Here is a 12,684-nt window from a genome sequence, read left to right as displayed (position 1 = left end):
GAAATTCGTAGAGACCATATCGGGTTCGGAAGGTTGTCTTAGTTATGTCTGATTCCCTAACTTTCAACTGATGATAACCCGAATGAAGGTCTATTTTTCAAAAACACTTGGCACCCTGAAGCTGGTAAAAAAGGTCGTCAATCCTAGGAAGAGGATATTTATTTTTAATCGTGACCTTATTCAGCTGATGGTAGTCTATGCACATACGAAGGGAACCATCTTTCTTTTGCATAAAAAGTATAGGCGCACCCCAAGGAGACACACTGGGGAGTATAAAACCCTTATCTAGGAGATCTGCTAACTGTTCTTTTAACTCTTTTAGTTTTGTAGGAGCTATTCTATATGATGGAATGGAAATAGGATGAGTGTTTGGCAACACATCAATACCAAACTCAATCTCCCTATCAGGTGGTATTCCTGGAAGATCATTTGGAAAGACTTATGGAAATTCTTTTACTACAGGAACAGATTAAAGAGGAAGACTCTCAGCATTGGAGTCCTTAACTCGGATAAGGTGGTACAAACAACCTTTAGAAATGAGTTTGTAGGCTCTGAGATAGGATACAAAGTGCCCTCTGGGTGCTAAAGAATGTCCTTCCCACTCTATCAGGAAAGAAAAAGTAACCCTTCGAGTCCTACAATATAATATGGCATAGCACTAATGAATCCAATCCATTCCCAAGATAGCATCAAAAGCAACTGTAATACCCCGCATGTTTCTAAGCTAGGAAGTGAATAAGTATTCCTACGTATGAAATCTCCTATCCTATGATTCATACTTGAGTACATAACTTACAATGAATATCTTAGTGATAGGATAGTTTATGATGCATTAAGCATGTTCATATGAGTCACTTAAGGTAATACAAGCTAAGAGTTTTTGAATCCATCAAGTTTTAGTGTTTGATTTTGCAAGGGTCATCTTTGAACGAGTATAACTCAATGTTAATAGGATCGAATTATCTTTCCAATGATACCAATTTCGCCTTAATCCAATACTCGAGCGAAAAGTTATGCCCATTTTCGCGAGAGACAGTAAGCATAGGCGATCACTTGGGCGCCGCCTAAGTCAATTATAGGTGTCAAAAACACTCTGTTTTGAGTTGTTTTAAGGGTAATTAAGTCCTTTAACACTCCTTACATGTCCCTAAACTTAACCCTACGAAATATATAGCTTCTAAACATATTACAACCCTATTTTCATCTCAAAGCTCATCATCCAAAAGCACTAAAAGAGAAAAACAACTAGGGTTGCATAACTAAGCTTGAAGAACCGATTTCAAGGAAATTCCTCCGTCAATCATCAAGAATCTTCCTTCTAAGGTATGCGTTAGTTGATTTATGGATCTCTTTCATCCATAAAGTTCAAAAGCCCTCTTTTTCATTATAAAGTATGATTTCTATATTATTGGGTGTTGATGATCATGTTGTTGATATTGGGTGATTCCTAAGATGGAATCTTTATATGTTTGTTTTGAATTTCATGATATCATATGAGTTGGAAACATGTAAATTGGGTTGTTCATGATGTATAATTTAATGATTTCACCTATGCTTAAGATGTGCACGTAAGGTGTTTGATAAAATGTCTAAGAAACTAGAAAACATGCAATATAGCTAAATTGTGACTAAGTGAAGGATTCATGATATGCCCTTACGTTCCAATGACTTCTATGTTATTAATGTGCCTTGTAAATGTTGTTGGAATACTCATGAACTATTCTTATGAGATTATGCTATGTTTACTTGCAAATCCTACTTAGGAACAAGATGTATGATAACCATGAAATCCACATGAACTTCCATGCTATTGGTATGTGTTGCCAATATGATTATGCAATGAACATGATATTAAGATTGTGCAAGTACTTCCATGTGATATAAAATCCTTTCCATGCAATACATTGTTGATAACCATGCTTAGTATGAGATCCCTACTTATGATATTATAAATTATGGACTTTACTCTTATGATCAAGTCAATCATGTGTGTCAGTTTCCTTCCATCGAGTCCTGGGGGTACTTGTACCCAAAAACTATAGTTGTGTGCCTAGATCTATGTCATGTTTCACGATATCCGAACTCAAGCTATGATTCCATAGACTTCAGTCAGTCATGTGACTCAGGAAAACCTCATGATCTTAGTCATTTGTCAGATATCAGTAATATTCCGCCAGTCAACGGAATTCAATAAGATTAAGTCATGCACAATTAGTTATTCATGCCAGTCCTTCCAGATGGGAGTAGAGGTTAGCACCGAGTGAACCTAAGGATGGGAACTCACTCGCCAGTTCAGGGTGTGATTCTTAGTAGTCATCCTTGTGTTCCAGAACTATGTAGACAGCGTAGGTTGAGACATCTTAACCCATCAGATTAGGGTTGATGAGGTGGCTTAACCCATCAGTTTAGGGTTCCCACCGTTCTCATTGAGTACCCGCCAGATAAGGGTCACTCACAGGTTGTCCTTACCCGTAGCACGGTAATGACACCCCTCCATTCGGGGAAGAGATTGGACCCCAGCAAGCCATAACGGCATACATGGGGCATGTCGGTTAAACACTACTTCCCATAGTTTCAGTATCAGTCTCAGTAAAAGAACTCAGGGTGTTCTTCAGATTTCAGTATATACAGGACTGTCAGATACAGTCTTCCATATTATCAGTTTTAGTATTAGTCATGACAGTTATTAGTAAACCATGTATTAGCTTACAGGTCATGCTATCATGTATTCATGGTCCCAGTTTCTATATATGTGTGTTTGCACTCCCTCGTTCATATTGGTCAGTCAGTGTTGTTCATATATGAAACGCTTTATGTTCATTATACCTTCCTCGTATACTCAGTACTTCAGTTGTACTGACGTATTTGCGCTATGGTGCTTTCTTTTCATGTTACACCATAGGTTCCGAGATACGAGCTCTAGCCCAGCAGTAGCGGTAGCATTCCAATCGCAGAGACACAGTGAGTCCTTATTTATTCGAGGACAATATGATTTGCTATATTTATTTATTTCTTCAGTTCAGTTTTACAGAGTTAGTTGGAGACATGTTCCTTCAACTCCTTATTCAGATAGTTTAGAGGCTTTCAGATTTATGTTCAGACTTACGTTCAGATTGAGTTGTTTTGGGTATTTTTACCCACATGATTGTATTCAGTTGAACCTTATGGCCTTACAGTTCTATGTATTCCGCTTTATTACATCATGATTTGTAGTATACAGGTACAGATATCAGTCATGGGTTAGTGTGTGGTCCCTCGGGGTTATGATCATCGTGTAGAATTCCAGTTCAGTGAATTGGGGTGTTACAAACTTGGTATCAGAGCCTAAGGTTTAATAGAGTCCTAGGAAATCTGAAAGCCACATCTAGTAGAGTCTTGTACATGGGTGTGTTGCGCGCCACATTTATGTGTGGGAGGCTATAAGATATTTAAGGAACAGTCCCCTTTCTTCATTATTCATGTCATGCTAGTATGCATAATCACAAGTTAAACTCTCAGTCTAATCCATTCTTCTCTTATTCCAAACCATGGCTCCAAAAAGAAAAAACCCGCCAGCTCCTCAGCCCGAAGATCCTTTGGGCGAATATGTTTCCCATGCGGAGTTTAGAGCCACATTTACCACACTTTCTCAGTCCATGGCTGCGCAGAATGAACAGCTACCAGTCATTCCAGCCAATCCCAAAGCAGCTAGGGTTCGGGACTTCACTCGGATGAACCCTCCATCTTTCCATGGGTCTATGTCTGATGAGGACCTTCAGGAGTTCATTGACCAAGTCCAGAAGGTCATTGACATCATGGGTGTTACTTCTATTGAGAGTGCTAAGTTAGCCGCCTACCAGTTATAGGATGTTGCTCATGATTGGTACAAATAGTAGAAGTCTGAGAGGCTAGATGATACAGGCCCTATCTAGTAGGAGGAATTTATAATGACCTTCTTAGATAGATTATTTCCCCAAGAGCTGAGGAAAGCCAAAGTTCTTGAGTTCATCAACCTCAGGTAGGGGAATATGATGGTTAGGGAGTATTCTCTCAGATTTACTCAGCTAGCCAGGTATGCTCCTCATGTGGTTGCAAACAATAGAGCTAAGATGAGCAAGTTCGTGTCAGGGGTCAACAATAGCATGGTAAATAAGTGTAGGTCTGCGATGCTTATCAGTGATATAACCTTAGCAAGACTCATGACCCATGCCCAGCAAGTAGAAGAGCAGAAGTTTAAGACTAGGACGAGGCAGAACAAGAGAGCAAGGTCAGGTAATTTCAACTTTGCTCACCCCAAGTCAGATGGAGAAAATCGTTCACAGTTTCTCTTTAAGTCAGCTGTTCCATCTTCTTCCTCTGCCATCCATCTCCTTCTTCTGCCATCTCTCCAGTACCTAAGTTCAGAGACGGCAATAGAAACAAAGCGCCAGGCTCTAAATCTCAGGGCAGTGTTAGCAGTGCCCGAACGAATCCCCTTTGTCAGACTTGTGGTAAGAACTACAAGGGAATTTGCAGAGCCGATAGTGATGTCTGTTTTGGTTGTGGTAAGCCAGGACACAGGATTAGGGAGTGTCTACAGTCAAGTCTTCAGGGTCAGCAAAATTATTCTACAGCTTAGTCCAGTCGCTCGAACTAGCAGGGTTCCATTTCCAGTGCTACCAGTGGGCAACGCCCAAACAGACTCTATGCTCTTCAATCTCGATAGGATCAAGAAAATTCTCCTGATGTCGTTACTGGTACGTTACAGATTTTCCATGTTCATGTTTATGCTTTGCTAGACCCAGCTGCATCCTTGTCTTTTGTTACTCCATACATAGAAAGCAATTTCGAAATCAGTCTCAAAGTCCTAGCAGAGCCCTTCTCAGTCTCTACCCCAGTGGGTAAAACCATCATAGCCCGGTGGGTATACAGGAACTGCTCGGTTATGATATCTCAGAAATCTATGTCAGCAGATTTAGTGGAGTTAGAGATAACTGATTTTGATGTCATTCTCGACATGGATTGACTTTATTCCTGCTATGCCACAGCCGACTGCAGAAATAGGATAGTTCAGTTTCAGTTCCTGAATGAGCCCGTCCTAGAGTGGAAGGGTAGCATATCAGCATTTAGGGGTCAACTTGTTTCCTACCTTCGGTCAAGGAAAATGATTTCTAAGAGGTGTGTGTATCATCTCATGCATGTTAAAGATTCCAGTTCTGAATATCCCAGCCTCAAAATAGTCCCTGTAGTTAATGAATACTCAGATGTCTTTCCCGAAGGTCTTCCAGGTATTTCTCCCGAAAGGGAAATAGACTTTGGCATAGACCTTCTTCCGGATACTCAACCTATTTCTATTCCGCCATACAGAATGGCACCAGCAGAACTCAAGAAACTGAAAAATCAGTTGAAGGATCTCTTAGATAAGGGATTCATCAGATCCAGCATTTCCTCATGGGGTGCGCCAGTATTATTCGTGCGTAAGAAAGATGGTTCTTTTAGGATGTGTATTGATTATCATCAACTCAACAAGGTCACGGTCAAGAACAGATATCCTTTTCCCAGGATTGATGATCTATTCGACCAACTTCAGGGTGCCAGTTACTTCTCCAAGATAGACCTCAGATCAGGCTATCATCAGCTCAGAGTTAGAGAATGTGACATTTCGAAGACAGCTTTCAGTACCCGGTATGGTCACTTCAAATTTTTAGTCATGTCATTTGGTCTTACCAATGCCCCTGTAGCTTTTATGGATTTGATGAACCGTGTGTTCAAGCAGTACTTGGACATATTTGTCATAGTCTTTATGGATGATATTCTGGTCTATTCTCGCACAGAGCGTGATCATGCAGACCATCTCAGGATTGTTCTTCAGAATTTCGGGGATCACCAGTTATTCACTAAGTTTAGCAAGTGCAAATTTTGGCTAAGATCAGTAGCATTCCATGGCCATATTGTTTTCGGTGATGGCATTAGAGTAGATCCTCAGAAAACTGAGGCAGTAAGAAACTGGCCCAGACCCGTATCTCCATCAGATATTAGGAGTTTTTTGGGTTTGGCTGGCTATTACAGACGGTTTTTCAAGGGATTTTCTTCTATTGCATCTCCTATGTCCAGATTGACTCAGAAGAAGATTAAGTTTCAGTGGTCAGATTCATGCGAGAAGATCTTTCAAGAGTTGAAGACTCAACTCACCTCCGCTCCAATTCTAACTATTCCAGATGGTTCAAATGGTTTTGTAGTCTATTGTGATCCATATAGAGTGGGTTTAGGTTGTTTCCTCATGCAGTATGGTAAGGTCATAGCCTACGCCTCCAGACAGTTAAAGCCACATGAGAAGAATTATTTTTACTCATGATCTTGAGTTAGCAGCGGTAGTTTTTGCCTTGAAGATTTGGAGGCATTATCTCTATGGAGTTTATGTAGATGTCTTCACAGACCATAAAAGGCTCCAGTATGTATTTTCCCAGAAAGATCTAAATCTTCGCCACAGAAGGTGGTTAGAGATCTTAAAGGATTACAACATGAGTGTTATTTATCATTCGGGCAAGGCCAATGTTATGGCCGACGCTCTCAGTCCACTCTCCATGGGTAGTATTTCTCACGTTGAGGATAGTAAGAAAAAGATGGCTCAGGAGATCCATCAGCTTGCCAGACTAGGTGTTCACTTAGTCGATTCTTCAGAGGGTGGTGTATATGTTCATAGTAGTTCAGAGTCATCTCTAGATTCTGAGGTGAAAGAGAAACAAGACAGGGATCCTAGCCTTGTCAAGCTCAAAGAGTCAGTTCAGAATCAGAAAGTCAAGGTTTTCTCCTAAGGGGAGATGGTGTTCTTCGTTGTCAGGGTCGTCTATGTGTTCCAAGTGTAGATGAATTGAGGCAGCGAATACTTGCAGAAGCGCATGGTGTGCGATACTCTATTCATCCAGGGGCCACTAAGATGTACCGCGACATGCGGGAGATCTATTGGTGGAGTGGGATAAAGAGAGATGTTGCAGAGTTTGTGGCTAAGTGCTCTACATGTCAGCAGGTTAAGATAGAGCATCAAAAACCTAATGGTTCCATGCAAGAGTTCACCATTCCTACTTGGAAGTGGAAGAAGTTAACATGGACTTCGTGATGGGTTTGCCTAGAACTCGTCATCAGCATGATTCAGTCTGGGTCATTATATATAGAATGACCAAGTCAGCTCATTTTCTTCCTGTTCGTACTTCTTATTCCACCGAGGATTATGCCAAACTCTATATCAGGGATTTAGTCAATTTACACAGTGTTCCACTATCTATCATCTCAGACAGAGGTACCCAGTTCACTTCTCACTTTTGGAAAGCATTCCAAAAAGGTCTCGGTACCCAAGTCCATCTCAGCACAACATTTCATCCTCAGACAGATGGTCAAGCAGAGAGGACCATTCAGACTCTTGAAGATATGCTAAGGGCGTGTGCAATTGACTTCAAGGGAAGTTGGGACGACCACTTTCCTTTGATTGAGTTTGCATAGAACAATAGCTATCATTCTAGTATTCAGATGGCTCCATTTGAATCTCTCTATGGTAGGAGATATAGATCTCTGATTGGTTGGTTAGAAGTTAGTGAGGCCTCAATCATAGGTCCTGACTTAGTATTCAACGCCTTAAAGAAAGTTCAGTTCATCAGAGAGAGACTCTGGGCTTCTCAGAGCCGACAGAAGTCCTATGCAGATGTTCATAGAAAGGATCTCGAGTTCGAGGTCATGACTATGTCTATCTTAAGATCTCTCTCATGAAGGGAGTGAAGAGGTTCGGAAAGAAAGGGAAACTCAGTCCCCGGTATGTCAGTCCCTTCAGAATTCTTTGTCGCTTCAGCAAGGTAGCTTATGAGCTTGAGTTGCCTTCAAATCTAGCCTCAGTCCATCCAGTCTTCCATATCTCTTTGCTAAAGAAGTGCATAGGTTACCCAACAGTTGTTGTCCCTATTCAGAGCATCGACATTCAAAACAGCCTCTCTTATGAAGAAATTCCAGTTGAAATCTTAGATTATCAGACTCGTAGATTGAGGAACAAAGAAGTCCCTCTAGTCAAGGTTCTTTGGCGAAATCAGTCTCACGAGGGAGCTACTTGGGAAGCAGAAGCAGATATGCGTACCAAGTATCCTCACCTCTTCCCCGCCAACTCAGATCAAGGTAAAAGTTCTCCTTAATCTTATTCAGTTCATGTTCACGTTTCCAGTATAAACTTGGTACCTATTAACCGTTTCATACTCAGTCATGCATTCATGTGTCAGTTGTCCGTGCATCAGATATGCACGAGTTCAGTATGTTTAGCATGTCAGTCATGAGATCAAGTTGCAGTTCTTTATGTTCAGTTCAGGTTCTATTGTCTTGTATCCCTTCTCAGTAAATTCTCATTCAAGGACGAATGTTCCCGAGTTGGAGATATTATAATACCACGCATGTTTCTAAGCTAGGAAGTGAATAAGTATTCCTACGTATGAAATCTCTTATCCTGTGATTCATACTTGAGTACATGACTTACAATGAATATCCTAGTGATAAGATAGCTTATGATGCATTAATCATGTTTATATGAGTCACTTAAGGTAATACAAGCTAAGAGTTTTTGAATCCATCAAGTTTTAGTGTTTGATTTTGCAAAGGTCATCTTTGAACGAGTATAACTCAATGTTAATTTAGTATTTTGGCTGATTTATATCCACCAAATTGTAGAGGATTGAATTAGCTTTCCAACTATACCAATTTCACCTTAATCTAATACCCGGGCAAAAAGTTATGCCCATTTTCGTGAGAGACAATAAGCATAGGCGATTGGTTAGGCGCCGCCCAACCCAAGCATAGGCGATCACTTGGGCGCCGCCTAAGTCAATTCCAGGTGTCAAAAACACTCCATTTTGAGTTGTTTTAAGGGTAATTAAGTCCTTTAACACTCCTTACATGTCCCTAAACTTAACCCTACGAAATATATAGCTTCTAAACATATTACAACCCTATTTTCATCTCAAAGCTCATCATCCAAGAGCACTAAAAGAGAAAAACAACTAGGGTTGCGTAACTAAGCTTGAAGAACCGATTTCAAGGAAATTCCTCCGTCAATCATCAAGAATCTTCCTTCTAAGGTAGGAGTGAGTTGATTTATGGATCTCTTTCATCCATAAAGTTCAAAAACCCTCTTTTTCATTATAAAGTATGATTTCTATATTGTTGGGTGTTGATGATCATGTTGTTGATATTGGGTGATTCCCAAGATGGAATCTTTATATGCTTGTTTTGAATTTCATGATATCATATGAGTTGGAAACATGTAAATTGGGTTGTTCATGATGTATAATTTGATGATTTCACCTATGCTTAAGATGTGCATGTAAGGTGTTTGATAAAATGCCTAAGAAACTAGAAATCATGCAATATAGCTAAATTGTGACTAAGTGAAGGATTCATGATATGCCCTTACGTTCCAATGACTTTTATGTTGTTAATGTGCCTTGTAAATGTTGTTGAAATACTCATGAACTATTCTTATGAGATTATGCTATGTTTACTTGCAAATCCTACTTATGAACAAGATTTATGATAACCATGCAATCCACATGAACTTCCATGCTATTGGTATGTGTTGCCAATATGATTATGCAATGAACATGATATTAAGATTGTGCAAGTACTTCTATGTGATATGAAATCCTTTTCATGAAATACATTGTTGATAACCATGCTTAGTATGAGATCCCTACTTATGATATTATAAATTATGGACTCTACTCTTATGATCAAGTCAGTCATGTGTGTCAGTTTCCTTCCATCGAGTCCTGGGGGTACTTGTACCCGAAAATTATAGCTGCGTGCCTAGATACATGTCATGTTTCATGATATCCGAACTCAAGCTATGATTCCATAGACTTCAGTCAGTCATGTGACTCGGGGAAACCTCATGATCTTAGTCGGTTGTCAGTTATCAGTAACATTTTGCCAGTCAACGGAATTCAATAAGATTAAGTCATGCACAGTCAGTTATTCATGTCCAGTCCCTCCAAATGGGAGTAGAGGTTAGCACCAAGTGAACCCAAGGATGGGAAATCACCCGCCAATTCAGGGTGTGATTCTTAGTAGTCATCCTTGCATTTCAGAACTACGTAGTCAGTGTAGGCTGAGATATCTTAACTTGTCATATTAGGGTTGATGAGGTGGCTTAACCCGTCAGTTTAGGGTTCCCACCATTCTCATTGAGTACCCGCCAGATAAGGGTCACTCATAGGCTGTCCTTACCCGTGGCACGGTATTGACATCCCTCCAGTCGGGGAAGAGATTGGACCCCAGCTTAGCCATAACGGCATACATGGGGCATGTCGGTTAAACACTACTTCCCATAGTTTCAGTATCAGTCTCAGTAAAAGAACTCAGGGTGTTCTTCAGATTTCAGTATATACAGGACTGTCAGATACAGTCGTCCATGTTATTAGTTTTAGTATCAGTAATGACAATTATCAGTAAACCATGTATTAGCTTATAGGTCATGCTATCACGTATTCACGGTCCCAGTTTTTATGTATGTGTGTTTACACTCCCACGTTCATATTGGTTAGTCAGTTTTGTTCATGCATGAAACCCTTTATGTTCAACCTACCTTCCTCGTATACTCAGTACTCCAATTGTACTGACGTATTTGCGCTATGGTGCTTTCTTTTCATGTTACACCATAGGTTCCGAGACACAAACTCCAGCCCAGCAGTAGCGGTAGCATTCTAGTCGCAGAGACACAGTGAGTCCTCATTGATTCGAGGATAATATGATTTGATACATTTATTTATTTCTTTAGTTCAGTTTTACGGAGTTAGTTGGAGACATGTTCCTTCAACTCCTTATTCAGATAGTTTAGAGGCTTTCAGATTTATGTTCAAACTTACGTTCAGATTGAGTTGTTTTGGGTATTTTCACCTATACGATTGTATTCAGTTGAACCTTATGGCCTTACAGTTTTATGTATTCCGCATTATTATATCATGATTTGCAATATACAGGTACAAATATCAGTCATAGGTTAGCTTGTGGTCCCTCGGGGTAATGAGCACCGTGTAGCATTTTGGTTCAGCGAATCGAGGTATTACAGCAACCATATCTAACTCTATGAGATCTGCTAATGTATCCCGACTACCAACAGTCACAGCACAACCCCTGTACACCCTCCTAGCAATAATAGAATCCCCCACCGAGGTGGAAATAGAAAAGGGTTCAGAAATCACACAGGGCTCAAACCCAAAACCAACAACCACATAAGGGGTCACATAGGATAAAGTAGATCCGGGATCAAGTAACATATAAACATCATGGGAAAAGATTTGTAATGTATCAGTAACAACATCTGGGGAAGCTTCCGCCTCCTGGCGGTTGGTCAAAGCATATAACCAGTTGCGACTATTTCCGACAGCTGATATGGCGCCCTTCTAAGGTGGGGGTGGTGCCAAAGAATTTGCCTGAGACTTTGCACCACCAACATTCTTTCTAGAAGATGGACATTCCCTCTGAAAGTGACCCAGCTGACCACATGAATAACATACTATCGAGCCCAACTGATACCTTTCCAGATGATTTTTACCATAAGTCTCACACCGCAGAAAAGTATGATGCTGCTAAGTCACACTACCCTGTGACTGAGTATCCTTAACTCTAGAGGAAAGAATCGATCAAGGAAATCTTCCATAAGTTCTCCCCAAACTGTGGGCTCAGCACTCTCACCTTTTGCATCCTCCCAGTCGGCATACCACTAATTCACAACATCCTTAAGCTGATAAGTTGCTAGTTCCACCCCTTCAACCTCATCCACATGCATTACCTTAAAGATCTTTTCCATCTCATCTATAAATTCCTATGGATCTTTCTCCACCTTGGTGCCAGTGAACTTAGGTGGGTTCATTTTCATGAAATATCCGACCCTAGTAGCCTCAGACGTAACAGATGTAGACCCAACATCTTCTAATCGTTGAGCCTGGTTAGCTACCAACTGTGTCAGCATATGAATAAATCATTTGAATTCTGCATTTGAAATATCTTTCTGAGCAATCGGGGGACGGTTGACATCAGTATACGGAGCCCGAGATGGACTGGTCGGGACTGGAGGGACTCTTGGAGTAGGGACAGGTTCTAGAGTGTGAGCTTTGTTATGGGTCCGTATCCCATGGGTGGGACGGACCTTATCTGCCTGAGTATTCTGATCAATGATACGACGTGGAGGCACAACTGTGTTTTTAAAATACAAGAGATCATTGATTAGAGGACAATTCAGACCCTGAAGCACAAACTAAATCACAAAGAAGGGAAACATTTCCTAAACGCCTAGTAGCCTCTTGCTTATAAGTGTGGGGCACTACACACCCATAACCAAGACTCTACCCGACATGATTTCGCAGACACCTGGGACCATGAACCGTGCTCTGATACCAAGTTTTTCATGACCCGAGTTAGGGCCCCATCCGTGACGAGCATCCCGAACCATGAAGACCCGAAACACCCTTCTCTATCTATCGGGTAATCATGCACATAATTCATATGATAAAAGATAATACGGAAAGAGAAATCTAATACGGAAACATGGTCAATCTGAATGTGATCATAATACTGAAAACTGAAATCCAAAATATATCTGAATAATAATGTCTAGCTCAGTCAACGAAATCTCTACCATGAACTAATCAAAGTTGTCTGAAAGCTGGGACAAGGCCCCTAGTAGACCAAAACCTAACT

The sequence above is a fragment of the Capsicum annuum genome, chromosome 3 (assembly GCF_002878395.1).
Source record: "Capsicum annuum cultivar UCD-10X-F1 chromosome 3, UCD10Xv1.1, whole genome shotgun sequence".
In the NCBI taxonomy this organism is placed as follows: domain Eukaryota; kingdom Viridiplantae; phylum Streptophyta; class Magnoliopsida; order Solanales; family Solanaceae; genus Capsicum; species Capsicum annuum.
This window is presented reverse-complemented; position numbering follows the sequence as displayed.